Source organism: Cervus elaphus, chromosome 22 (assembly GCF_910594005.1).
Source record: "Cervus elaphus chromosome 22, mCerEla1.1, whole genome shotgun sequence".
Lineage (NCBI taxonomy): Eukaryota > Metazoa > Chordata > Mammalia > Artiodactyla > Cervidae > Cervus > Cervus elaphus.
Window position 1 is genome coordinate 4339256 of NC_057836.1, and position 5205 is coordinate 4344460.

At 54.0% G+C, this 5205-nt stretch overlaps 1 long non-coding RNA gene across 1 annotated transcript; it reads left to right on the top strand.

The window, feature by feature from the left end:
* Window positions 1–2710: 2710 nt before the first annotated feature.
* LOC122680335 lies at window positions 2711–4931 on the top strand. The gene is made up of 2 exons (XR_006336678.1): window positions 2711–3595; window positions 3681–4931. It is a non-coding gene; the product is annotated as an uncharacterized LOC122680335 (long non-coding RNA).
* Window positions 4932–5205: the final 274 nt, after the last annotated feature.

Sequence of the window (5205 nt, forward strand, 5' to 3'; positions counted from 1 at the left end):
CATAATTTTCAGCTGTACTTAGTGGGAGGAATAGGGAAAAGTACATGGACTCTATCTTTACAGAAGCAGAAATGTCTCCCTGTGATATTTTTGCAACTTCCTGCGAGTCTACAATTATTTTGAAGTTAGAAGTTTGAAAGGAATTCAAACATAGATGTCTCACCAATTCAAGTGTAAGAATCTGAGACAGTTACTCTAGGAGAAGAAGCCTGTTCATTGACTTACATCAAAGTCTGATAAACTCCAAAAGACAGCAGCTCAGGGGGAGGGGTGGGGTGAGGGTGGGGGAGGGGTGGGGTGAAGGTGGAGGAGGGGCTGACGTCACCAGGAGTACATTATCCAGGCAGCCCTGCCCGGAGAATGCTGGCTGGGCCGGCATCTGGGGACAGACGTGTGGGGCAGTGTCCCAGAAGATCACCAAGCACTTTTCATATCAGTTCAGTTCAGTCACTCAGTCGTGTCCGACTCTTTGCGACCACGTGGACTGCAGCACTCCAGGCCTCCCTGTCCATCACCAACTCCCAGAGCTTACTCAAACTCATGTCCATCAAGTCAATGATGCCGTCCAACCATCTCATCCTCTGTCGTCCCCTTCTCCTCTTGCCTTCAATCTTTCCCAGCATTCAGTCTTCAATAAAAGGCTTCATTACCGCTCCCCCGTGGGGGTCCTCGAGGGCTGGCCCAGGAGGCACACAACTGCTGCCTGTTAGAGCTGGAAGGGGCCTTGGGGACCATCCGCCCAGCCCCCACCCTGCAGCAGGAAGCGAGGCCACAGCCCCGCAGCTCCAGCCAGGCGGTGGAAGCCGGCCTGAGGCAGGCCGTCTGTCTGCGAGGGAGGCTGGGCTGGAGAGAGGCCCGCAGAGGGGGCCCAGCTGGCCAGCCGGACTCCTGGCTGGGGCAGCCAGGAGCATCTGGAAAGCATCACTCACTTTGACCAATCGGTGTTTAAAAGCCAGACAAAGCCACAGTGAGCACTGCCGGGTTTCTTCCCCCTTCCAAGTCGAACATCACATCTGGGTGTTTCATTTTAGCTCACGGTCGCTTGCTGCCACGGGATTGCCTTGGGGGGGCACGGGAGCCTCTTGCCGTCAGAGGACAGAGTTACCCACCTTTAACTCCCAGGGCTAGGCTGATTTCATGAAAACAGAAATTTATACTTGCCTAAGGAAAACTGGAAATGGATGTTCAGATTTCAATTTTTATTCTAATCCTGAACCAGGCCCTGGGGCGAGATGGGGTGGGAGGGGGGCTTGGATAAAAGTAAGAGTAAGTCCCTGACCCAAGCCGTCTGCCATCTTGTGGGAGACAGGAAAGAGAAAGAGGGCTGCATGGAAATCAGGGCACCTGTTCAAAAGGATGACTGAACACCTGCAGTCTCTTTCTTGGGGTCCCTTCTGTGACCCCACCCTCCCCGGGATCGTCTCTGGTCCCACCAGCCACAGCCTCACCCGCCTGTCCCGTGTTGTGCTGCTGGGGGCTTGGTCCTGGATCTCTTCTCCCTCCACTCTCTCTCCTGGATGGACTCCTCCGCCCCTGTGGCCCCAGTTACCATTTCTGTACCACTGAGCACTCCCCCACCAATTCACAGCCCCAGCCAAGCCCTTCCCTCTGAACCCAGACATACACATCCAACATGGCTTCTTGGGTGTTTTCAGGGTCCCCAGGACTCAATCTGTTTAAAAATACATGCACTGGGGCTTCCATGGTGGTCCAGGGGCTAAGACACTGCACTTCCCCGCAGCGGGTACGGCTTTGATCTCTGGTTGGGGGATAAGGATCTCACGTGCCACATGGCATGGCCAAAAAGGAAGGGAAAAAAGCTAAATGTATCCTGTTACAGGCTGAACTGTGTCTTTCCAAGATTCATCTGTTGGAGTCCTAATCCTCAGACCGGGACCGCACTTGCAGATACGGGTCTTCAAAGAGGTGATTAAGTTAAAATGAGATCGTTAGGGTGGGTCCTAATGCAATATGAAAGTCAAAGTCACTCAGTCGTGTCCTACTCTCTATGACCCTACGGACTATACAGTCCATGGAACTCTCCAGGCCAGAATACTGGGGTGGGTAGCCTTTCCCTTCTCCAGGGGATCTTCCCAACCCAGGATTGAACCCAGATATCCTGCATTGCAGGCGGATTCCTTACCAGCTGAGCCTCCAGGGAAGCCTGGTGTCCTTCTAAGAAGAGGGGATCAGGACACAAAGACAGGAGGATGACTGTGTAAGGACTCAAGAAGACGCCCAGCTGTGGGCCAAGGAGAGAGGCCTCAGCAGGAACCAACCTGCAGCCACCTTGACCTTGAACTTCCCGCTTCCAGCACCGAGAGACGATAAACGTGTCTAGATCTGCATCTGCATTTCAGCTCCCCCGGCCTGCAGTACCCTGTGACGGCAGCGCTAGCGGCTAATACACAGGCTTTCACCCCACCTGGCTTGCCTCCTGTGTCCCCGTCCTCTGTGAAAGACGCCTCCACCAGCCAGCGGCTGAGCCAGAAAGAAGCTAAGGGTCCCTCCGCTTCCTCCCTCTCTGTGCAGTTGCCCGCGGCACTCCATGTTGTTGTTTAAAATGTGTATTTATTTATTTTTGGCTGCGCTGGGTCCTGGCAGCAGCACACGGCTCTCCGTTGCTGTGCAGAGGCTTTCTCCAGTTGTGGGGGGTGGAGGCTACTCTCTGCGGTGGTCCTCGGGCTTCTCCCTGCCTTAGCTTCCCGTGTCGCGGAGCACGGGCCCTAGAGCGTGGGTAGTTACAGCCCACAGGCTTAGCTACCCTGCAGCATGTGGGGTCTTAGTTCCCAGACCAGGGATCGAACCCATTTCCGCTACATTGGAAGGCGAATTCGTAACCACTGGACCACCAGCGGAGTCCCCTACATAGCTCTTAAATCATTAACTTCTCTCCATGTCTTCAGCCACCACTCCCCAAAACTGACTGACCACACAAGTAGGCAGAGCTGCCAAGCTTAATGTTTCTCAGCAGCTGGAGCCTCAGTGGGCACGACCTTACGTTGCCAGGTGGGTCAGCACTTCGTGGCAATGGGGGCCTGCATGTGGGTGCCACCCAGCCACCCTCCATAAGCCACAGACCGTGACCCAGAATGCCACACTGCTGTGGTGTTTGGAAAACCCACCAGGAACTTGGGTATTACACCCAGTTCACACCTCTTGCAGTCATAGAAGGCATGCGTGCGTGCTCAGTCATGTCCAACTCTTTACGGCCCCATGAACTGTAGTCCGCCAGGCTCCTCTGTCCGTGGGGTTTTTCAGCCAAGAACACTGGAATGAGTTGCCATTTCCTCCACCGAGGAATGACCCAATTCCTGACTCAGGAATTGAACCCACGTCTCCCCCATCCCCTGCACTGCTGGTGGATCCTTTACCTGCTGAGCCTTTGAGGGGAGCCCCCGTAGAAGGCAAGCATGGTGTGATTTCAGAATGAGGTGTTTAGGAGAGTAAGAGTTTCCTACTTAGGGCTCCTCTCAAGTCAGAAAGCCCCTACCCTGGACTCACAGGATGCTGTCCCCATTAACCCAAATGTGTCTCCTGGGAGGAAGTTCGAGGCTGAGGCTCACTCACCAAACATCTTCCTGGGCCTTTCCTGGTGCGTTGCCAAGATCCTGGCCTCTGGTTCATTGAAATGAATGGAACGTCCACATGATTTACGTGTCTTTGTGCTTTCCCTCCAGGCCTCTGCAGGATCATTTCACACAGGCCCAGGACGCCAGCAAGCCAGGGGCACCAAACAAGTATGAGAGCAGACAGACTAGAATCTTGCAGCCATCAGATCCAGAAAGATGCTGTTTACAACAAACATTAGGTCTGAATCTCTGACAGGAGCCTAACCTGGAATTCTGGTCTAGGAGGGGGATGCAGGGAAGAGAGAGATGGGGCCCTTCTCTGCCAAACCCTGCCCACAGCAGCCAGGCCTGTCTCCTAGGACCCACTATTGACTGCAGGAGGCGGGCTGTGAGCACTGAGAAGCTGCCAGGCATCCCGTGACAGACGTACACGGTGGGACCCGCAGACCCGAAGGAAGGAAGGAGGGAGCTGGTCTGAACAGAGACCAAAAATACCGATGCTCAAGTGCGCATACTGAAAGATAAAGAAGAGGGGTTTGCCAGGCAGACTGGATGGACAGACAACCGCGGAAAGGCCTTGTATGGGGAGGGTTTGGAGTACAACTGGGGCAGGGTGGGCAGGGCCCACTGGGATGTGGCTGCAGTGACAGGCAGGAGCCTGCCCACGGAGGGTTTGGACCACACCCGCCTGCTCCGATGTTATACAGAGGGGTGCCCAGAGGACTGGGCAGAGGGACCGGTCAGATGTGTGTAAAGAAGCTTAAGGGGCTGCTTCTGGTGGCCCAGTGGTTAAGAATCTGCCTTCCAATGCGGGGGACGTGGGTTCAGTCCCTGGTCAGGGAACTGAGATCCCACATGTCTCAGAGCAACTAAGCCTGAGTACTACAACTACTGAGCCCACGCACCCTGGAGCCTGTGTGCCGCCTCTAGAGAGTCCATGCATTGCAACGAAAGACTCCACGTGATGCAGGGAAGATACCACATGCTGCAGACAGGACCGCACTCAGCCAAACAGACAAAGAAACTTAAAAAGGAGCTTGGACATCACAGACTTAGAGAAGGAGCTTATGGTTGCCAGGTGGAAGGATCGGGGGAAGGGATAATTAGGGGGTTTGGGATGGACATGTGCACACTGCTGTATTCAAAATGGATCACCAACAAGGACCTACTGTGTAGTACAGGGAACACAGCTCAATGTTATGTGGCAGCCTGCATGGAAGGGGAGTTTGGGGGAGAATGCGTACATGTGTATGTACGACTGAGTCCCTTTGCTGTCCACCCAAAACTATCACAACTGTTAACTGGCTGTATGACGACATAAAATAAATAATACAAAAAATAAAAATTAAAGAGGCTTGGCCCCATGGCCCTTGTATTTTCAAATGACAACCTCAGTTTGCCCATCTGTCAAATGGGGATGATAAGAGAATGTGCCTCATGGGGCTCGGTGCAGATTGATGAGTTGATACCACTAGGCATGCTTAGAATAGTGCCTGGCACACACAGAGCATGGATCAATATGACCTCTTCTCTCATCGTGTCACTGGAACGGGTCCCGGGTGGCAGGCTCCGGAACACCGTGCACTTGTGACTGATGGCCTCCTTGCCGAGGGAAGTCAGGGCCGCCCAGCAT